The following is a 23,687-nucleotide window of genomic DNA, read 5'->3' on the forward strand; positions in this document are numbered from 1 at the left end:
AAGTTTCGGAGTGTCTCAAATTTAAATTACTTTTCTTTGCCCCTCAAGTCTTTAAAAGACACCACAGCAGCTTCAACTCTGCCTGCAGCTTTCAGTTGCTCAGTTTTGTTTAAAGAGCCTACAGTGAAAAAAAAAACAAAAAACCTCTCAAGAGTCTCCCATATTTCAGGGTACTCACATAAATCTTAAAATCTATACCTTTCAAAACAAACAAACTAAAAAACCAAAACAGTAATTAGCTTTGCTGGGGAGGGAGGAAACTTTCCTCTACCCTTCTAGGTTTTTCTGAATTCTGGTCTAGGAATTAAATTGACATGGGACAGATAAACAGGAGAAAAAATTCAATTCCAGACATAAGGAACCCACCACACAAGAGGATCAAAGACCCCAGACACATGAAGTATTGAGAGACAGAAAGATAAAATGAGGTATTATACCACTCTAACCTGAGGGAGCCTGAGGCTTCAAGGACAGAACAGTCACAGGATGACTAAGCGGAGTAGATGTTCGGTAAATAGATGTTTGCTCTGACAGAGATGGGCTACTTAGAAAAAATTTACCCCCAGTAACAACTTCTGAAACAAGTCCCCAGTTTAAATTATTCTAAGTAGTTAAGGGAGGACAATATTTTCTCTTGGACCCATGGGTTCAAAAGACGCCTCATGCAAAAGTGACACCTTCTGGGCAGCTCGATCTGAATCCCACAGATTTAATCTAAAAGAAGATGGATCGGTTTTTACTGACCTAATACTCCCTATGACCTGTGATTCAGGCTTTGCACAATTATAGGTTACAAAATAGGAACTCACAAATTACACAGAGCGTTAGGTCATAATTAAGATGTTGCCTAAGGAAGGCTGCTCCTGGTAGAAAGCAAATCAGGTCTTTTTGTCACAGTACTTTAAATATCCCTAAGCACAGTCTTCACTGGTTGTAGAGCAAATCAAATATTAAAGCAGATCACTTTTGATTCCAGAGTTAATAGTTTCATCTTGATGACTTGAAAATCCTATCTGCATCCTATTTTTTAAACCTGAAGCACCTTGCTTCTTCCTACAGTAAACTATTTCAAAATTTACCTTTATAAAAAAAATCCTTCAGGAAATCTTTCATGATTAATTCCCCCATTAATACTGTCTTCGCTTGGTACAGGATTTCTTTTATTATAAATATGCTTCATAAAATGCTGGGCTTCTCTAGCCATCATTTAAATTGTGAGATGCTCCTAGTTATTTTTCTGATTCAAAATGGTAGCAATGATTATTAAAGCAGTAGCATTGTGGGTAATGCTATTTTCTCTAGTCTCCAAATTTTTTATGATTTTAAAACTTTTAAAATGAAACCCTTAAAAACCAATAAATAAGCTGAACTTCCATTGATTCCTTACTTTTATAATTCACAATACCATTTGTTAGCATCATCTTGGTAACACAAGTGGGAAGGACATACCTATTACCTGCTGCAGTTCATGGTAATGCCTTTCACTTTCCCACTAATTCCCAAATCACAAACTGATGACAGTAGCTCTTCTTTTTCTTTTCAAATTTTATTAATTTTTAAAATTTACTTATTTTTAATTGGAGGATAATTGCTTTACAATATTGTGTTGGTTTCTGCCATATATCAACATGAAATCAGCCACATGTCCCAAACCTCTTGAACCTCCTTCCCACCTCCCACTCCATCCTGTCGCTCCAGGTTGTCACAGAGCACCAGATTTGAGCTCCCTGCATCACACAGCAGATTTCCACTGGCTGTCTTAATTTTACACATGGTAAGGTATATGTTTCAATGCTCCTCTCTCCTTTTGTCCCACTGTCTCCTTCCTGCTGTGTCCACAAGGCTGCTCTCTGTCTGCATCGCCACTGCTGCCCTGCAGAAAAGCAGCTATTATTCACTGAGCCAGGAACTTTTTAGGTGCTTAATTCATATCATCTCTAATCATCACAGGAAAGAAAGCAAGTATTACTGGTCCCCATTTTACAGACGAAAAATCTTTGATGCCAGTAAACAGGAGAGATGAGAACAAACCCACATCTCTTTGGCAACAAAGCTCATTCTCTTTCCTCAGTGCTGGGAAACCTTTCCACCAGAAAAAAAGGGACAACAGCATTTTTGACATTAAGATTTAAGGGACAAAAAGTGCAGAACAAACAGAGCATGGCGGTGGAGGTGGGGTCCTCACTTTATGTCGGGGCTCACTCACTACCGATTTCCCCAAGCATGTGTGCATGCTCAGTCGTGTCCACCTCTTTGTGACCCCATGGACTGTGGCCCCCCAGGCTTTTCTGTCCAGGCGATTGTCCAGGCAAGAATACTGGAGTGGGTTGCTATGCCCTCCTCCAGGGGATCTTCCCAACCCACGGATTGAACTTGCGTCCCTTGCAGGTCCTGCATTGGAAGGTGGATTCTTTACCAGTAGCGTCACCTGGGAAGCCCCAATATTTCGCCCTACACCTTTCGGTAAATCACAAAATCAGTTTTACCTCCCAACTCCTTCAGGGACAAGGGTCAAAACAATTAAAAAGGCAGTGTTGGGAAAACAGCAAAAGGAAGAACACAGATGAGGTAGGTAAACTGTTAAAAAAGCTGAGCATGTCAAAATAGTAGACCTATTACAAATAGACTAGTGGTTCTCAACTCTGGTTGCTTTTAAAAAACACAAAGTTTTTTGAGCCTAAACCAACTTAACAGAATCTCTGGAGGCTGAGGTGCTATGATAATGGAAGTTTTCATTTAATCCTCACATGGTGGGGTGACTAGGTGACTAGGCTGCAGCTCCACCCACTCCCTCAGAATCATCCTTCTGCTGGCTAGTCACCCCTATTGTCCAAACGGAAAATCACGCCCAAGTTTTGGACCAAGAGCTTATGAGAAGCCCACACCCTGTTTCCTTGTGTCTTTGACTTCACTTTGTCTTCCTTGTAAAAGGCTGTTTTTCTTTAACTAAAAATAACCAAATGCTTAAAAAAAAGAAAACTAGCACCATTCATCTACAAAGAATACTGAAACTAGATAATATAGATATTTTAATAGCTGATAAGTGTCCCCTACTCTCCTAAAATTCATTTATTACATTGGACAAGAAAGATTTAACTTATTATTTTTAGATAAATCCAAAGAAACTGAAATTGCTTTAGAAAATAGCAGGAAAATGACAATGAAATTCAAATCTATGATATTACTTGATATGAACTTAGACTTTCTAATTCTCTGTAATAACTCTAAAATAAACCAGTTGTCATTAGTCAAATATTAAAATGCTAAGTGTACAATATTAAGCTCTGTAAGAATTTAGTTTAGCTGAGTGATTCAATATATGTACATTAAATCTAAATATTATAAACGCAAAAATTTCACAGCCCAAACTGAGATTTTAGAAGAGTTGATAGGTTTATAGTGACAGTACAAATAGGTTCAACTCTTTTGGAAAATATAAAGAAGCCATAAAAACATCAAAACCACTTGACAAAAGCATGAGTTTTTGAAAATGTGCCAGAGAAAGGAAAATGAAAATATCAGAAGCGTAAGCACTGATGACAGCATTATGAGAGGTGAAAACTGAAAACTTGCAAGTCCATCATTAGAGAAATGATTCTGACATTTTCAGACACTATCAGGCTCTCATTAAAAACTGTAATTATAGAAACTACAAGTGCATAAATTTCAACAGGTTAACCTATTGAGAGCATCCCCACAGGTAAAGCAGTGTTTCCTACAGAGTGCTGTGAGAACGGTAGTGAAGAAGAATGAGGAAATGAGGATCTGTGCTGTGTGTGAGGGAACAGACTCCAAATCCTTTTGGGAAACACCAAGTTGGCAGTCTTCCTTCCTACAGAGGGTCTCCACACATGTGATATATGTCATGTACATTACAGACTGCCAGGAGGGTGTGTGTGTGTATAGCACTTGATGTTTCTCAGCATCTTTTAAGTACTGACCTTTGCCCCACTTCTATCTTTTTTATTCCCCTTGCTGGGAATCCTGAGAACTCAGTGTTCTATAGAGCACAATCTTTAAATACTAATCACTAGAGACCACTATATTCAAAAAAGTTAATTCCCTTTTAGTTATACTATGATAGGATTTTTATAACAAGCAGAAGAATACGTAACAAGACAATGTCACACTTCTTAAAAGGAGCCATTTCTGGTTAATATTTTGGATCAAATCATCTAACATTCAGAATTCTAAATATAAACAATCTTTTCTTTTCTATTCCTGGAAGAAGAGTAAAGAAAAAGGAATCATTTTAATTAACCAAATGATTTATCAGTTCACATAAAAATCTGTGTTATTCATAACTTTCAACCAAGTTTCACACCACACCCCTTCTGAGATTTAATATTTGATTTTTGGAATTCTGAATACAATTCCCAGAAAATCAATTTAATTCATGTTTCTTAAGTCATATGACAACATGACCCAGGCACACAGCACTAATAACCTGTTTTACAATATAATGAAAATACATTCAGTGTACCAAGATTCAAAGAATACTTCCTGCAAATGTGGTAGAAATGGTGAGAAACCTGCTTCTCACCACCAAGTAATACAAATCAGCTGGAAGGGCAGATACACTCAACTCCAAGAACTGATTAAGGAGCACATCCTATAAGACAGAGAAGCTAGAATGGAGCAGGAAAGAAACAGGAGTAATACAGAAATGGATAAAGTGAGGTAAGAAAGGACCAGAAGTAGGGATGCAATTTCCTTTGCCTTCCTCCTGTTTTCTTCTCAAGTGCTGCAGATTACTACTAAGGATGACAAGAATGGCAGAGGCTGGATTCAGTGAAGGAGACTGCCAATGGGGGCCTCTGGTGTAGCCTAGCTCTGGCAATTCTCCCTCCAGATTACAAAAGCGAAAACCTTAGAGGGTAAAAGAAGTATGGTGGGAAGAGGGCAGGGGACTCAGCAGCAGAACCAACTCTAACAGGGCAATGATAGGAAAAGAGACTTAACACTTCTTCAGGATTTCCTTACTAGAGCCTTTTAATTCACTATCTCATTTAATCTCCCTACTACTGTGGTAGTTGAGTCACTAAATCGTGTCTGACTCTTAGGACTCCATGGACTGTAGCCCACCAGGCTCCTCTGTCCATGGGGTTCTCCAGCCAAGAATACTGGAGTGAGTTGCCATTTCCTTCTCCAGGGGATCTTCCTGACTCAGGGATTGGACCCGGGTACCCTGCATTGCAGGCAATTTCTTTACCAACTGAGCTACCAGGGAAACCCCTCCCTAATACTAAAACTCAGATATTATCATCCTCATTTTACAGATGAGGATAATGAGTTAAGAAATTTGTCTTAAGATTTAAGTGAAGAAAGAAGTGGAAGAAAGAAGGTAACGCCTACACCTATCTAGTTTCAATGTCCAGGCTCCTTCAACTACTTCATGCATTCTTTTCATACAGTTTCTAATCACTGACAGTTACTACCATGCCCACTGAAATATCTAATCTTTACAACTTTGCTTTTTCTGATAAGTTCACTCTCCTCTTAGGTCTCCAGTACTTCAAGGCTTTTTGATAAAATGTGAGTTGTACTAGAGACACTGACTTCCAGAGGGCCCTTCCCACCAAGACAGCAAATCCCTAAGTAACCAACACTAACACCATTAGTCTTCCCTGGGGGCTCAGTCGGTAAAGAATCTGCCTGCAATGCAGGAGCCTTGGGTTCGATCCCTGAGTTGGGAAGATCCCCTGGAGAAAGGGAGGTCTACCCACTCCAGTGTCTTGCCTGGAGAATTCCATGGACAGAGGAGCCTAGTGGGCTCCTCCATGGGATCACAGAGTCTGACACAACTGAGCAACTAACAGTGTTAGCTCAGTCCTTGGCTATTCTTGACAATTTTTATCACTCTTCATTCCACAAACCAACTCTTCCACCTGTCCCCGGGAAGAAAGATTTCACTCTGGACACTTCGGAGTACCAACAGGCAAGTTTTAAAAGAGAAATTTTACTCTAATATCTCCCACCACACTCATATGAAAGTCACTATCGAAGCAATCTTACTATTTGGTACCTAGCAGAGAATTCAGTAACAAGAAGTAAACAAACAAACAAACAAAAAAGTTTAAAAAAAAGATACACAGCAATTAACTGTTTCAAAGATCATCAACTTTACTGACATTAAGTTTCTTGTCTCTTGGGGCCTGTTTACTCTTAGTTTAGTCTAGACATGACTAATAATCCCGCTATCTGGATTCTAGTTGGAGTGGGGTAGAGGCTCATATTACAAGTGAAGGAGCAAACTAACTGAGAACATGAAGAAGTTGGAGCAGGCAGCTAACAGGAATGGAAGAGACCAAAATACCATTTAACATAGATACTCTAAAAAGCAGGCAAATTGCAAATTGGTATTTTGGTCTCTTCCATTCCTGTTAGCTGCCTGCTCCAATTTCTTCATGCTCTCAGTTTGCTCCTTCACTAGTTCAAGAGTAAAGTGCATAAGATGCCATTATTCCTCCAGCTCGGCAGAGGACAGGAATCCTTGCTCAATTTTCCAAAATATCACTGTATTTGTGCTCAAGTAATCTGCTACCTAGGACTTTCTAGTTTAGCCATTAGACCCCACCTGCTTTAGAATCCCCTCCTTTTCCCCCTTCTAACTGTTAATTTCATGGCTTCTATCCAGGTGAGCACTCAGAGTCACCCTTATTCCCACTATGGTCTGACATCTTGGCTTTTCTTCACGGTTCCCACTTCTAATTTACAACATATCTTATGAAGTGCCTGGCCCAGAGTTTAGCCACAGTTCTGACCTTCCTGGAGCCCTACCTGAGGGTGTTTTGTTTTGTTTTGTTTTGTTTTAGCAGACTCCCTGCCAGATGCCTAACTGGGCTCTTAACTTCACAAGTGTAGCTCCCTGGGACAACTCCATTATTCTCTTGTTTTCCGGCTGTCATCATCACATCCACCCAAGTAATATAGTGAACACACCATCTATTACCTCTAACCCCCAGCTGGTCTGGGGCAGCACTCCACAATCAAACTCACTGATATTTCTGCAGCAAAATATAAACATATTCACATAAAGGTAGGATAAATAAAGACTATAAACAGCTTCCTATCAGATCAGGTCATGTTCTGCTGCCAAATGAGTTAAGAAAAGTGCCTTTTGGACTCTGTAATTATGCTTAAGGGATTTTGTACCTGTATACGCTTCTCTTTTCTGTTTTTGCTTTTCAGATTTCCTCCCAAAATATCTTAAAAAAAATTTGTGCTTTTCAATGGGTAATTTCAACTTCCTAATAATTTTACTTACATAAAAATGTATTGAATAAGTGAGGTAATGTTTTGACTAAATAGTTAATACACAAAAACATGCATAAATTCAACATACAGAAATCTACAAGTGCAACAGAAAAGAATATAGACAGATGTTGTAATATAACCATAGAGAAGCATAAACTAAGAAAGAAGTACATATATAAAACATTTTAGAGAAGTTAAAACCATGGTTTCAAAATTGGCAAAAGTATATACTCTGGTTTAAACACTTAAATATCACCTCATACAACTTTACCTTCTTTCCTGTCACATAATTAATTCTAATTTCTTATGCAGCATAAACATAACATTATGCTTTAACATGACTACACTATGTTTCTTTTCTAAAAATATTTATCTTAAGTTGTTACTATTAAAAAAAAGAAGTTCAAACATGATTCAGAACAATATGCTCCAACTTCAATCTTGTGTATCTGTTTCAAGGGTTCCAATTCCCATTTGGGTCTTACTATAGATATACCTTTGACTTCATGGTCAGTTACACTGTGAATAATTTTCTGTCTAGTCTTTTAATCAATGTCACTAGATTCATGGTAAAAAAAAAGTGTTTAAGTAAAAATAACTGTTACTTGTGAAAAACAGAAATGATATGTTAAAAAGAGCTTACTAAGTTAAAAAAAAAAACAAAAAAAAACAGTCCACAGCAGATCCAAATTAAAACTAGGAGTTATAAAGTTGTTAGAAAACATACAAAAATCCTTCCCTTTCTCTAGCCTTCCAAAAGGTGAGAAATGCTGAAATTAAAACTTACTAGATAATTATGACCGAAAAGCCATGACCTTTTCCCATCATTACACATCTAGGACCCAGAAGCATTTACAGGATGCAGTAGTTCACCCGACACAACAAAAAAAGTAAGAAAAAGAAGAAAAACTGAACTTAACCTACTTCCTCTCACAAAAGGTACTGTGACTGAGAGTTTGTGGAGTTCTAGTCCAGGGTCAGCAATTCTTTCCTATAAAAGACCAGAGAGTAAATACTTTAGGCTGTATGGACCACACAGTCTCTATCACAACGACTCATAAACAATACATAAACAGCTATAAATAGATAAAAGAGTGTGGTTATGTTCCCGTACAACTTTATGACAACTGGCAGCAGGCTGGATCTGACCCACAGCCTGCCAATTACTGACCCCTAGTGTAATTCCAACGAATTTAATACTGCAACTAGACAAAAGATTCAATTAAATGATACAAACAAGTCTCTACTAATTCCTCAGGCTTCAGTTAATTCATTTCTTAAAAGAAATTTAATAACAGTTTCATACTCTCCTTAAAATGCAGAAATGCTTTTACCTGAGAGGACTAAGGTCCCACTAAGGGGCCGTTCAAACCCATTAACTATACTGTGGATAGTTAATGAAAGAAGATTCAACGAAGTCTTTTTTAAAAAAAAGTCTGTCTTTAAACTGGTTAATCAGGATTTAGAATAAATGAATCTTAGAGTATGAAGAGACCGAAACACCTAAAGACATGGAGAGTTTAATCTTTTATTTTACTAAAAAGATAACTGAGAAAAGTTCATGAAGATTATAAACTGTCTGAGTCCTCTTTTTGAGATAAAGCTGAAGAAAGGAAGGTATGTTCATTGCCTAAAAACAAAAATTCTTAAATTTTTTTTTTTAGAGAATGTATTATTTGCGCAGTTTTTCAAAATTTTAAAGTAGTTTGGCTATGTATTTTCTGTTACTAAAATCAGATATAAAGATAGAAAGAAAAGAAGAGAAAAGTAAGCTAAGATCCATAAACAGTAGTGGAGGCGCTTAAGCTAAAATTCAGGTCTGTCGTCAATTCAGGAGTCTTGTAGTACTAAAGGTTTCTACATAAATAACTACTTTTTCCAACTGTCCCTATTCTTATGTTTATAAACCCTACCTGCTACCCATTTCAATAAAGGGGGAAAAAAATCCATAGTGTTTAAAATGTAAGAAAACCATCGGCTTCAATACTGATCTAAAATCATTTTCTCAAAGACATACTTTCTAAAACGTTTGCGAAACAGGACAATTCTCCTTTCCCCATCCGCCTAATGCCCAGCTCCAAGGACACTTCTGCTTTCTTTCCACTTTAATCTCTCCGTAGTATTTTCTCTGACAAAGTTCTGAACCATACTTACGGGTCCCCATTTCCCCTCCCTTTAACGTCTTTTCTACGCTCTAAGTTCCTAAAGAGCGCTCAGCCTGAACATAAAAGGCGCTGAATATCTGCTGAATAAATGACTGCACGGAAAATGAATGTAAAATTATGACCTTTCAAAAAAGAGCTCAAATCATCTGACAGACACTATTCGACTTGACAGTTATGAAAATCATCTTGCCAGAGGTATCCATTGCTGTTACTAGTATCATAAAGCGCTTCTTAAAGTTTCCACAGACTTTACAATCCCTTGCAATGACGTTGTGCTGACCGAGAGTAGGGTAAGAAATGTTTCCTTGTACTAAGCAAAAGCTAGCCCGGCAAAGGCTCGCTTTCCTTGCGAGGAAGGACTATCCAGCATCCAGTCTCCACTGCTTCAGGAAACCCGCCTCCACGGTTGCTCGCGGGCGTTCGGGGAACCTCGCCCGAAGCCCGGGTTGGGGCCCCGCTCCCAGCCAACCCCCGACGCTGTGGGCGCCGCTAGGGCGGATCCGGGGAGCGGCGCGCCGACTAGGCGGGCTCCGACCTTCCGACCTTCTCCGCACGCCCGGGGGCTCCAGCCCGCGCGGCCAGAGTCCACGCCTACCTGTTGTGCTCCGGTGAAACACACTTTCCCAGAGCCCAGGAGGAAAGACCGGCTGCACTGGCCATTCGGCCGTCCCCGCGCCCCTGTACATCCCCTCCTCCGCAGGCTCCGGCCCCTTCGGCCAGGACATCTAATCCTTCGACCCGTTCCTGCTCCCGGGGTCCTAACTTCCTCCACCTCTAGGCTGCCGCGACCACCCCGCGGACCCCCAAGCAGCTCAACTCACGGTGCAGGCCCCCGGTGTGTGTTTCTTCCCCGCCGGCAGGCAGCCCGGACACCGCCCCCTCGAGCCCGGAGCCGCCTTCACTCCTGGGATTCCCGACTGCTCGCCCCCGGCGTCCTCCCACCACTCAGCGCCCGTCCCAGCCCAGCCACGCTGTCTGCTCCACAGTGCGGCAGGGTAGCGCCGGGACTCGCCGGCGGGGGCGACTGCGGGAGGGGCTCGCGCGGGGCGGGAGGGGCTCGCGCGGGGCGGGAGGGGCTCGCGCGGGGCGGGGCCGGAAAGCTCGGAGCCTGGAGTGCGGCGGGAGCCAGCGATTGGGAGCGCGCCCCGCACCGCATCGCCGATCCGAGGCCCCGCCAGCCGGCCGCCGAGCTATCGAGCGCCCACTCTGGCAGGCGTGAGTGCTCCACCGCCGAAAGAGCGATGGAGACTGCGGCTTAAGTTGAGGCCAGGGCAGCAGCTTTGCAGTCCGGAGAGCTTGGTCACACCCATTTTTGTTTGTTTCTAATGCCAGCCAGAATCCTCTGGAACAGCCTTCAGGCATCTGAAGTTTAAAACACGACTAGAGCCTGGAGAAGTTCAGGCAGGCAATGTAGGTGGGTGGGTGTAGACATGGAAGGGACCCTAGAGAGCTTTGTAGTCCTACAGCCCGAAACTCTGGGGCCTGGCTCAAAGTCACACACCACAGTCATGAGCGAAATTGGGATGAACAACCTCTTGGCCCCCAAGTCAATTGAGTCTCTCTAGCATACTCAGCATTTTAAATCTAATTTTGCAATTTTTATTCTGAAATAAGCACAAAGTGTTGCTAGTATAGAGAACATTTTTTTCTTCCCGAACCATTTGAGATCTCAGGTACTGAGAGGGTGCCACAATGTCCCTAAATACTTTGAAGTTGCTCAGTCGTGTCCGACTTTTTGCGACCACATGGGCTGTAGCCTACTAGGCTCCTCTGTCCATGTGATTTCCCAGGCAAGAGTACTGGAGTGGGTTGCCATTTCCTTCTCCAGAGGATCTTCCCCACCCAGGGATCGAACTCAGTCTCCCACATTGTAGGCAGAAGCTTTACCGTCTGAGCCACCAGGGAAGGTTAAATATTTTATATGTCTTCCTAATAAGCACATGGCTGCTTGCTAAGTCGCTTCATTAGTAACCAACTCTTTGGGACCCTATGGACTGTAGCCCACCAGGCTCCTCTATCCATGGGATTCTCCAGGCAAGAATTGGGCTGCCATTTCCTCCTCCAAGGGATCTTCCCAAGCCAGGGACCTAACCAGCATTTCTCCGACATTGGAAGGTGGGCTCTTTATCACTAGGGCCGCCTGGGAGCTTCAGCTTCAGCATCAGTCCTTCCAATGACAATCCTAGTCAGTCAGTTCAGTCGCTCAGTCATGTCCGACTCTTTGTGACCCCATGGACCCACCACACCAGGCCTCCCTGTCCATCACTAACTCCCTGAGTTTACTCAAACCCATGTCCATAGAGTCAGTGATGCCATCCAACCATCTCATCCTCTGTCAGCCCCTTTTCCTCCTGCCCCCAATCCCTCCCAGCATCAGGGTCTTCTCCAGGGGGGCAGCTCTTTGCATCAGGTGGCCAAAGTACTGGAGTTTCAGCTTCAGCATCAGTCCTTCCAATGAACACCCAGGACTGATCTCCTTCAGGATGGACTGGTTGGATCTCCTTGCAGTCCAAGGGACTCTCAAGAGTCTTCTCCAACACCGTAGTTCAAAAGCATCAATTTTTCGGCGCTCAGCTTTCTTCGCAGTCCAACTCTCACATCCATACATGACCACTGGAAAAACCATAGCCTTGACCAGATGGACGGGATGGCAGTGAGAAGATACCCCTCGTCCAAGGTAAGGAGCAGCGGCTGCACTTTGCTGGAGCAGCAGTGAAGAGATATCCCATGTCCAAGGTAAGAGAAACCCAAGTAAGACGTTAGGTGTTGCGAGAGGGCATCAGAGGGCAGACACACTAAAACCATAATCACAGAAAACTAGCCAATCTGATCACAGGACCAGTCTTGTCTAACTCAATGAAACTAAGTCATGCCGTGTGGGGCCACCCAAGACGGTCGGGTCATGGTGGAGGGGTCTGACAGAATATGGTCCACTGGAGAAGGGAATGGCAAACCACTTCAGTATTCTTGCCTTGAAAACCCCATGAACAGTATGAAAAGACAATCCTAGACAGCATGTTAAAAAGCAGAGACATCATTTTGCTGAGAAAGACCCATATAGTCAAAGCTATGGTCTTTCCAGTAGTCATGTAGGGATGTGAGAGTTGAACCATTAAGAAAGCTGAGCGCTAAACTGATGCTTCAAATTGTGGTGCTGGAGAAGACCCTTGAGAGCCTTGGACTGCAAGGAGATCAAACTAGTCAATCCTAAAGAAAACAACCCTGAACATTCATTGGAAGGACTGATGCTGAAGCTGAAACTCCAATACTTTGGCCACCTAATGTGAAGAACTGACTGATTGGAAAAGACCCTGATGCTGGGAAAGACTTCAGGCAGAAGGAGAAGCGGGCAACAGAGAATAAGATGTATATTGGCATCACCGACTCAAAGGATATGAGTTTGAGCAAGCTCTGGGAGTTGGTGAAGTACAGGAAGCCTGGCATGCTGCAGTCCATGGGGTCACAAAGAGTCAGGCATGACTTAGTGACTAAACAACAACAATAAGATTTCTCCAGTAGTTACTTTTCTCCTCTTTGTAATGAGTAAGTTATTTTGTGGGGTTAATTCTTTGAAACTATCTTTTTTCTCATCAAATTTTCAATTAATTTATTTCTATTAGTATAAATTCAGAGTTTCCTATTTGATTAAATGGGTGATAATCTGTTTTTATCATTGTTTACTTTGGTGTTCAAAGTGTCCCAAGGTTGGTCAGTGGGATTTACCCATTCAAGCTGGCTCCTATGTCTTTGTATGTCTCAAATCCTTTCACAATGTATTGTTGTAAAACAATTTTTAAATACAGAAAATTTGAAAGAGTTTTATATAACATTTATCCCAGCATCCATATTCTTCATTAACATTTTACTATTCTATGCCCTTTGACACACCTTCATCATACTTGGTGCACTCCCTTACTTCCTGGCACAACATAAGCCTCATCTTACCCCAGCACTGGCTGCCATTGATCTGGGAGCCCGGGGTTCCTTTTAGTGGAGAAAGGTATTTAGAAACACTAGGCATGCTCACTATTACTGGGGCATCACCACTCAGGCTGTCTTAGGGTTTACAGCTAGGGAATATTTGTACCTTAACACACACATACAGTACATCCGTGTCTGTGTACTCACATATACATTTACAGCTGTATTTCTTTATTTAACAACATACATTGAAAAAACTATATTTCAGAGTAATACCTCCAATCTAGCATCACATAGTTTATTCTATTCATAGTTTATCCTCCCTTCCACATTTGTAACTCTTTTCTACTACAGAGCAGATTCTGGATCCTATTTTTCGGATATTTATTGTTTGAACACCTCTCCTATATTTAAGCAATCACCATTGCTGCTATCTCTCCCTTTGGAGGATGCTGCCCTTACCCCACTAAGGTGTGAAACCTCCAAATTAGCCACCACAAGCCCCTCTTTCTCTTTCCTTACCCCTTCTCCCAGACCCTGTCCTCATCCCAGTCGTCGAGCCCTCCCCACCCTGTTCAGACTCCATCCCTCACCAAGCATCCCTCCAGGCAGCCTCCTTTTCCCACTTGATACACACTGGGTACTGTAAACTATGCTGAGAAAGGTACAAAGATATTTTAGATCCTGAAGGAGAGAGCAAATACTGTGAAGTTCACTTGGGAGGCTCAAAGAAAGATCACATTTAGGGACTTCTCTGGCAGTCCAGTGGTTGGGACTCTGTGCTTCTAATGCTTGGGTTTGGGTTCAATCTCTGTTCGAGAAACTAAGATCCCACGTGCTGCACAGCTAAAAATAAAATAAGCAAAAATATATCAAGTGCTTGGCACATAGTATGTATTCATCAAATGGCAGCTATTTATCTTCCTCTCTGAGGTGTACTGAGGATTCAAAATATAATAGAAATAACTGGCATGTTGCCCATTGTCAAATGGTAGCCAGCATTTTGGGGCAATTACCTTACCTCTCTACTCCCAACTTACTCCAGCTGGTCAACTTACTTGGTGTCCCTGTTGGGCACATGGAAGGCATTCATCAGTTATCTGCTGAAGGAAGACAGACTTTTAGATACTTTCTCTTTACTTTATGAAGTGAAGTTGCTCAGTCATGTGTGACTCTTTGCAGTCCCATGGACTGTAGCTTACCAGGCTCCTCCATCCATGGAATTTTCCAGGCAAGAGTACTGGAGTGGGTTGCCATTTCCTTCTCCAGAGGATCTTTCCAACCCGGGGATGGAACCTGGGTCCCTTACATTGCTTTACCCTCTGAGCCACCAGGGAAGCCCCTTTACTTGATACGTATCCTAAAATGCATTATACTGCATCTTCTTGCTTTCTGTAAAGGAATAATTTTCCTCACAATAAAGGAAGCATACTTAGAAGTAGAATTGTTGGTGATTAATGGTGCATGTAAAAATGATGAAGTAAACCAGTAGTTACCCATTTGACCGGCTATGTGATATCTTGCTTTAATTTATTCTTCAAACCCATCTGTATGGTTCTAACCACTATACATTTGGGAAACTGGAAATGATAGATTCCCGTTAAGATTGCTTCTACCCCTTAGAGTATAAAATTCAATGATAGTAGAACAGTATTGCCCAAACAATGGGGCTCTTGTGTACCCATGAACTCTACAGTCCTGCTCTAGATTGTACTCCTCAAGATGTTAACAGTTGTTCCTTTAAAAAGGCTTTCTTAAATAAATTGGAGAAAACCTATATGTTAACATTTTATAGATGTTTCTTAGAGAGTCATTAGGCATATTAGTAGGCTGCATTTCAAGCAATATTTCCCACTCTTATTTGGCAATGGAATATAATGTGTTTTTTTTTTAAAGGAATGCACACTAACATCTTTTAGAACTAGTGTTCCTGGGAGCAGAGTTTCCTCAATATTTATGAAGCCGTCAAGGAGACTGGAGTATACATGTGGCAAGCTCATGTCACAAAACTCATGGGTTGGGCACAGCTTCCACTCTGTCAATTTCAGTGTGATCTGAAGCCTTAAATGACACTGATACCTCCCACTCCAACAAAAGATCTGCTGGCCTTTTGTGATACAGCTTTCTACTTTTTGGTCTATCAAGCATTATTTGTCAGTGTACTGCTGAGCTTGCTGTAATCTGTGACTCCTTTTAGCACTATGTTTCTATTAAGAGCTTTTGGCTACAGACAGGATTTTCTTCAGTAGGGAATCTACTACTATAAATATTCAGCCAAGAAGTACTTACAGCATAGTATAGACCTTGATCCATGAGGGTAAGTAGGTAACAGTAGACCGTCTAACCTGAAAAGTGAAAATGAAAGAGTTATGTCCTACTCTTTGCAACCCCATGGACTGTAGCTCGTCAGACTCCTCTGTCCGTGAAATTCTCCAGGCAATACTGGAGTGGGTTGCCATTCCCTTTGCCAGGGAATCTTCCCTACCCAGGGATCAAACCGGGGTCTCCAGTATTGCTGACAGATTCTCTGCCATCTGAGCCACCAGGGATTCAGGGTAACCTGGAAAGAAGCAGTTAAATTCAGAGTTGGTATTTCTGAGCAGGAATATGAAGCAAAGGTAAATCTGCAACTACATAGCTGTCACATAAGAATCGACTGCAAATTATGTTCATACTTGACTAGGACCCTTAATATCCTTTTCAACTTCTCATTCTCTGATCAGATTAAGAAATAGTGTTTTACAAGTGCATAAACTTTATGGTTTTGTCCTAAAGTTGCCAGCATATATTTTATAAGCAAGTCAGTTAATGTCTTTGGGTCTCAATTTCGTCCTCTGGAACACAAGCATGTGGTACTTGCTCTCTAAGTATTTATTTATTCATTCATAACCATGATCTCTAAGCTCTCCAATTTTAAAATTCAAATATTCTATTGTTATTCTTACAAAAACCCCTTCACAGTAAATAGAAATAGAAACCAAATCCCAGGATAGCTAAATGATTTGTCTATGTTTGGAACAAGATTCCAGAAGTAAGATTTTAAAATCAGGTCTTCTGAATCCTTGTCTGTTATCTTGTCCACTATATTTAATATAGTACCACATATATTAAAAACTGTATAAGGTATGTTAAACACCTTTAAAAGTCTTTCTTTTATGTAGTCATATATTTATTTCAAAATTTTATTATCAGCATCATCTTGAAAATACAACTATTTTTTTTAATTCAAAGAAACAAAGATAGGATTCTGCTACCTCCATGAAATTATTTTCATTTATTTGCTTTTCTTTTAACTGTTACTGTCATATGTCAAAGCAAAGTCATATGCATATGGCACATCAAATTTGTATTCATAGTAATTTTCATACCATTGGCCATATAAACATCAGCTTCTGTGTATGAGACTGGTATCAGTCAATCACATGGCCTTGAGGGGGAAAACTGCTATCTCCTATTTATCTCCTCATAGGGAGGCATAACTGGCAAGGAATGAAGACCTGAAATGGTTCTGTAGTTTGCTATGATACCCTTTCCCTTCATATCCGCCTTTAAAATCTCATGGTTAAGCACTTCCCTGGTGGTTCAGTGGTTAGGACTCTGCATTTCCATGGCTGAGGGTGCAGATTCCATTCTTGATCAGAGAACTGAGATCCCACAGGCCTCATGGCTATGAATGAATAAATAAATAAAATCTCACGGTTAGGGGTCATTCCTCTGGCTTTCATTAGGAAGACAAGGAAAGAGGCTTTAGGAAGTCCATGTTGAATGCTGTATCCTGAGATGGGAGAGAAAATCCTGGAGATCTCTTCCAGCTACTTCTTTCATAGAGTTTTCACCTTGGAAGATAGGGAGGTTGTGACCCTGAAGAAATACACAGCAGGACCAGAAGGTTTCAGTGGAAAGAGGGAGGACTGAGCAGCAACACACTCACTGTGGCCAGGGAGAGAAGGCTCTGGATGATGGGATCCAGAGCTGATTCCAGGAAGCAGGAAGGAGGTGTCTGTGGGGAATCAATAAAAGTGGGGCTGAGAGGAACGAGAAGACTCCTTGGTCAGCCTGTCAATTTTTCCCTGCCAGAAAGTTCCTGATGGGAACCACAGGAAACACTATCATAAGCCAAATTAATCATGGAGTATATCAAGGTGAAGGAGCAAAATTTAATGACATTAGCGGCTCAGTTCTAAACATGAGCCAAAGCCCAAGGGAACAGGAAAGGTCAAGCCAGAGGTAGGACTGAAGAAGAATATTACACAAATCCTCAATTTCAGCTGCAAGCTCTCTAGGCAGGTACACTGTTTACCTGCAGACAGGCAACTTAAGAGAAGAATTTAGTGCTTTAATTTAGGAATGTTTCATCCTTTATAAGTAGCATATAAGGCATCCCACCAGAACTTTATTCACCAATTGCAGACATTTGAATTTAAAAACTTATGATGGATGATCATCCACTTAAAAATTAAATGTATTGGAATATTAATCACACAAGATAATGTAATATTATAATTCTAATAATTTGTTGTAAAATTCATAATCAAAGATTATTTGTCTACCTCAAGAAATTGAATTTACTCAGTAAAAGGGCAAAACTCTAACTGGTTGATAATAGTATTCTTGCTGAATTATAATTCATGGGAAAAACTATATATAATATAAAATATTAAAATTCTTATCAGTTACTGCATTTATGAAGATAGATCTATTATTAACTCCTTTGGGACACATTATTGCTGAAGGTATTCTAATAAAAATTAGTTTATATGTCAAACTTGTTTAGCTTTAGTCTTAGAATTAAGAACCTTATCTAGATGCAAATATTTAACTGACTTGCATGAACAATAGTTAGAAATTAAATTAACCATATAATATAGTTAAGATAATCAGTGGAGCCAGAGTCATAGATCAGAAAGAAAAGAGAAATGTTAATAATATGGAATAGAATTACATACTCTCGAACTCGATTTGCTAACCTACAGGCATTCACAGACCAGAGCACAAATCCATTTATATGCCATACTTGCTCATCTTAATAATATTTTATTGACTTACACATTTTCTCCTTTTGTCTGCTTCCTCTTCCTTATACCCCTTGAGATCAAAATTTAAAAAAAATCTTTTTCTTAAGTATTATGATAAAATATTGTTTTTAAAAAGTAAAATATAAAATCCCTTTATCACTTAACTGCACTAAAATATGGGTGTGTTTATAAACAAAGACTATAAGAGAATACATAAAAGTGAAATAATGGTATTTGAGCAATGAACTTACAAGTTTTTTAATCTTTTCATTATTTGTAATTGTTTATATTATTTTTACAAAAAAAAAAAAGGACTTTTTAAAGTTTTCTCTTTGCAATTTCCAGGGGTAATTTTCCCCCCTTTGGAAAGATGCTTGACACATGGTAGGTGCTCAGTGTATTAAATTTGATGACTAAGTATACAAAATGGCGACTGTGACTGCTGGCAGATCTTCTTTAGAGATGCCAAATGATGACACTGGCTATGGTGAGGTAAGGATAAAATAAGTGAGTATTTACTCATCCCAGGGGCTTCTAATTACCTATCCCTGAGACTGTTATAAGTAGAGTGTCCATATACCTTATTGTCTACTGGGACACTTTGAGAGGGAAAAGGGATATATTTATAAATATGCCAGGTTCTTAGATATGACACCTAAAGCACAAGCAACCAAAGAAATAAACTGGACCTCATAAAAATTTAAATGTTTTCTTATCCAAGGACATCTTGAAATCAAGGATAAGATTTCCTTATCAGGAAAATAAGGAGATTTCTCATAAAATAGGAGGAAATATTTGTAATCATTTACTGGTAAGGATCAAGTATCCAGAATATATAAAGAGCTCTTATAATCAACAATAAAAAGATAAATAACCTAGTTAAAAATAGGTAAATAATTTGAACAGACATCTCTCCAAAAAAGATATACAAAAGGAGCTTGAGCACATGAAAATAGGTTTAACATTGGTCATGAGGGAAATGCAAATCAGAACTATGACATACCACTTCACAGGTACTAGGAGGGCTATAATTCTTTTAAAAATGGAAAATAACAGGTGTTGGTGATAAAGTGGAAAAACTGGAACCTCCATACACTACCAGTAGGAATTTAAAATAGTACACCTGCTTCAGAAAACAGTTTGTCAAGTTTTTCAAAGAATTAAACATACAGTCACCACATGATTCAGCAATTCCACTCCTAGGTATACATTCAAAACAGTTGAAACATACATTCACACACAAAAAAACTTCACTCCAATGTTTATAGCAGCATTATTCATAATTCATAATAGCCAAAAAGGGGAAACAATGCAAATGTCTACCAGCTAGATAGATGTATCAACAAAAATATATCTCCATACAATGGAATGTTATTTAGTCAGAAAAAGGAATGAAGTTTTGATACTAAGTTTCACATGCTATGACATGGATGAACCTTGAAAACATTATGCTGAATGAAAGAAGCCATATGCGAAAGGTCAAATATGGCATGATTCCAGTTACGGCTACTGTCCCAGTTACGGCTACTGGCCAGAATAGGCAAATCCATAGAAATCAAAGATGTGAGGAGGAGTGAGGAAAATGTTCTGGAATTAGATAGCAGTGACGTACAACCTTATTGCAATATTGTATGATCCAACAATACTGCACCACCTGTGAATACACTAAACATCAGTGAATTAGACACTTTAAGTGGCAAATTTTATGACATGTGAACTCTATGTCAACAAATAAACAATATAAGCAAACAAATGAGAAATCTGGGCCAATAGGAGAATTGGGACTGAATTACGGTCCCTGTAAATCAGGCACTCAATGTATTTTCTATCTTGAAAGATAAATATGTGGAGAAAGTTGGGAATGAAGAAGGAAAGTAGATGCTTTTTTTCCCAGGACAAACGTTTAAGTCTGAATTCTAAAACTTTAAAGCAAAGTCCATACTAATATGAGATATTACTTTCAGATCATCTTCATTTTGCTTCATCTCTCCTACACAATATGAAGCCAAAATTTAGTGTTTTCATTTTATATATGTCGCCATCTTTTATGTCTTCCAAACAATATTTAGATATAATTAGTGTTTCAGTTGTATTAACATCTCTCTCAGCTTCTTTTGCTTCATCTCCCACAAATAGTAGTCAGTCAAAATTTAGCATCATAATTCTATTCATATTTCTTCTCTTACCTCCCTGCAACTCTTGAGTACCTCTCAGCATCCTATCTCTATCTTCTCTAGTCACTTCTTTTTTCTGCTGTATCCCATACAACTTAGCTTGCTCTTTCTCCTACTAATGTCACTTTATCTTCTAAAATACCATCCTGTTGCTAATAAACTTTCCTCCATTTTTAACTTTTCCCTAACAATATTTAAAAAAAAAAATTTTTTTTTTTTTTTGCTATAATGGAAACCTGACTTCCTTCTGACCATGAACTTTCCTGTAAGTGAGTGATTATTATTTCAAGACCAGGAGATGGAGCTGACATTTCCCTGGCTCTCTCATGGTTTTCAAGCTATAATTCTTCTTTGCTCCTCCTCTGACATCCTCTTGTTACATCACTCTCTTCCCATCCACATCTCTGCCTTTTGCTGATCTTCACATCACATTTTCACAGTGATTAAAGATTTGGGCTCAGGGTCATGGGTATTTTTTGCTGTTCTGAGTCTTATCATTCTGGGTTACCTTTATTATCCAAATGGGGTACTAGCTTTTAAATTCCTTGACGTCTTCCACTGCAGCTACACATTCCCATGGCCACATTCTAGATTTTATCACTCATAATAGCTCGACCTCAGAGATCTCATACAAGACCACTCTCTCACCTTTCCACAGCTTCCACTCTCTTTTATAATTCTCCTTCTAAATTCTTAGAAGCATGTCTTCTCAACCACTTCCTTCATCTAATCTGTTAAATTTTCGTTGATTTTGCTTTTTCCACTTTCGGTTTATGAGGTCAGTTGTTCCAACCACTTTTTTACTAGCATTCCCAATTCCTTCCACTCCATGACCTTAATACCTCCTCTGCCAATCCCTGAATGTGAATCAACCCAACCATCTGCTTTTTCCCATCTGCTCTTGGACTGCCAAGAAAATTGTGTAACTGTGCTTTCTAATTTGTTGCATTATTTATGATTTTGAGCCTCAGCTAGTTGGCTCACATACCCATTTCCTGAAGTGGCTACGTCAAACATTCACTGTTACCCTCCAGCCACTAAGTCACACCATCTTCCTCTCTCCCAGATGACCGTGTCTCATGTTTTACAGCTAAAGTAGAGGTCATGGTATCTAAATTCCATGAGAGCTCTCCTTTTCATCTCATACTCAGCAATCTTCTTTTCTTAGCTCAAAGATACCCAAAGTTCTCCAGTATTCTAAAAGAATTTCTCTACCAATACTTTTGATATGATATTTTGTTCCATAATTTTGCTCCATAAATCTCTCTTCTTAATTTCTCTACTTCTTCTTCCTTAAAAACATGCTAACTTTTTGCATCTTACAAGAAAAAAAAATCCTTAATACTGCCTTCCCACAAAACTACCCTCTTCAATTTCCTTCATACTCAACTTTCTGAGAGTCATCTACATTTACTATATTTTCTTAGTCCCATTCAATCTTCAAGATATTTGATTTACATAATTCAAAGGAATGTGTTCTTGGTAAGGTTCATAGTGACCTCCCAGTTGTCAATCTAAGTGGCTCATAAAAAAATTCTACCTTATTTGACTTCTTTACTGGATTGGCCATTGTTCACTATGATCTACTTAAAGAAAAATGATCTCTTCTCTTGGATTCTGTGTCTCTTAGAATGCTTCTGCTGCTTCTCGTCTCACTTTTTGTTAGCTAGCCTCCTGACGGCATCTCTTAGTCTGCCTGTTTCTTAAATAATCAGACTCTTACTGTTTGCTTCTTTCTCCATACTGCACTGCATGCTGTGCTTAGTCGTGTCCGACTCTGCAACCCTGTGGACCATAGCTCACCAGGGTCCTCTGTCCATGGGATTTTCCAGGCAAGAATACAGGAGTGGGTTGTCATTTCTTCTTCCAGGGGAACTTCCCAGCCCAGGGATCAAACCTGCATCTCCTGCATTGGCAGGCAGATTCTTTATCACTGAGCCACCTGGGAAACCTATGTGTGTGTGTGTGTGTGTGTGTGTGTGTGTATATATGGCTGCATCAGGTCTTAGTTCTCGCATGCAGTATTTTCACTGCATCATGTGGGATCTTTTGTTGCAGCACAGATTCTCTAGTTGTGGCATGGGGGCTCCAAGGGTGCACAGGCTTCCTTAAGGTTTATCTCTTGACATCTTTTCTACATACTGTCTTAGAAAATATTATCCACTTTGGTGACTTTTTTTAAAAGTGTGTAGTTCCATAGTTTAAGTATATCCACATTGTTGTATCTCTAGAACCTTTTCATCTTGTACAACTGAAATTCTATCCTATTAAACAACTCTCCTTATGCAACAACTTATCCTCCCCCCAGCCCCTGGCAACCACTATCCTACTTTCTGTTTCTATGACTCTTACTACTTTAGATACTTCATATGAGTGGAATCATACAGTAGTTTTCTTTCTGTGACTGGCTTGTTTCATTTAGCATCATGTCTTTAAGGTTTATCCGTTTTGCAGCATGTAACAGAATTTCCTTTCTTTTTAATGCTGAATAGTATTTCACTGTGTGTGTATACCACATTTTGTTTATTCATCCAGTCTTCAAACAATGTATGGGCTGCTTCCATCTCTGGCTACTGGGAATAATACTGCTATAAACAATGGTGTGCAAATGTCTCTTTGAGACCTTGCTTTCATTTCTTTTGGATGTAAATTTAGAAGAGGGATTGCTAGATCATATGGTAGTAGTATTTTTAATTTTTGAGGAACCATCGCTAGTAACTTCAGTGACTTAAACTACCATGTATGTGTAGCTAACTTCCAAATCTACATTCATGCCCCAATCCCTCTGTCTCCTGAAATACATAAAGACAGGAACTTATAAAGGAGGGAAACATGATTACCTTTTTATCCACTATGTACAACTGCTTCTAAACAAATTCTCGTTTAAAAAACTATGCCTTTTGAATTCTGAGTGTGTCTAACAAAGAAATTTTAGGAGGGCTAACAGTCCAGTGTTTTTTCTACTGATTATTATGTAATTCACGATGAATTACTATTGTAAGCTTAATGTTAGGCATCTTGCAATGTACTTATCTGCTTCTCATAATGCTTACTACTGTTTTGCACTTACTAGGTAGTATCTGGTTCATTACCTAATCTAAAATAGTAACCAAACTGAGAGTAGCAGTGGCCCAATACCAAAATACTTGGGTAAT

At 39.8% G+C, this 23,687-nt stretch overlaps 1 protein-coding gene across 7 annotated transcripts in view; it reads right to left on the reverse strand.

Annotated features, from left to right (window-relative positions):
- HEATR5A (HEAT repeat containing 5A) overlaps nt 1-10,485 on the reverse strand; it is a 93,702-nt gene extending 83,217 nt beyond the window's left edge. For 2 of the 7 annotated variants that reach the window (XM_061159066.1, XM_061159067.1), the window contains exons 1-2: nt 10,244-10,485; nt 8,182-8,248 (exon numbers count right to left, since the gene is read on the reverse strand). The gene's annotated coding sequence lies outside the window, so the exon portion shown is untranslated. Of the gene's footprint in view, nt 1-8,181; nt 8,249-9,544; nt 9,564-9,702; nt 9,721-10,243 lie in introns of those variants that run through there. The other 5 variants (XM_061159065.1, XM_061159061.1, XM_061159064.1 and 2 more) reach the window with 4 other exon arrangements.
- Between the last annotated feature and the right edge of the window lie 13,202 nt (nt 10,486-23,687).

The sequence above is a fragment of the Dama dama genome, chromosome 13, assembly GCF_033118175.1.
Source record: "Dama dama isolate Ldn47 chromosome 13, ASM3311817v1, whole genome shotgun sequence".
Lineage (NCBI taxonomy): Eukaryota > Metazoa > Chordata > Mammalia > Artiodactyla > Cervidae > Dama > Dama dama.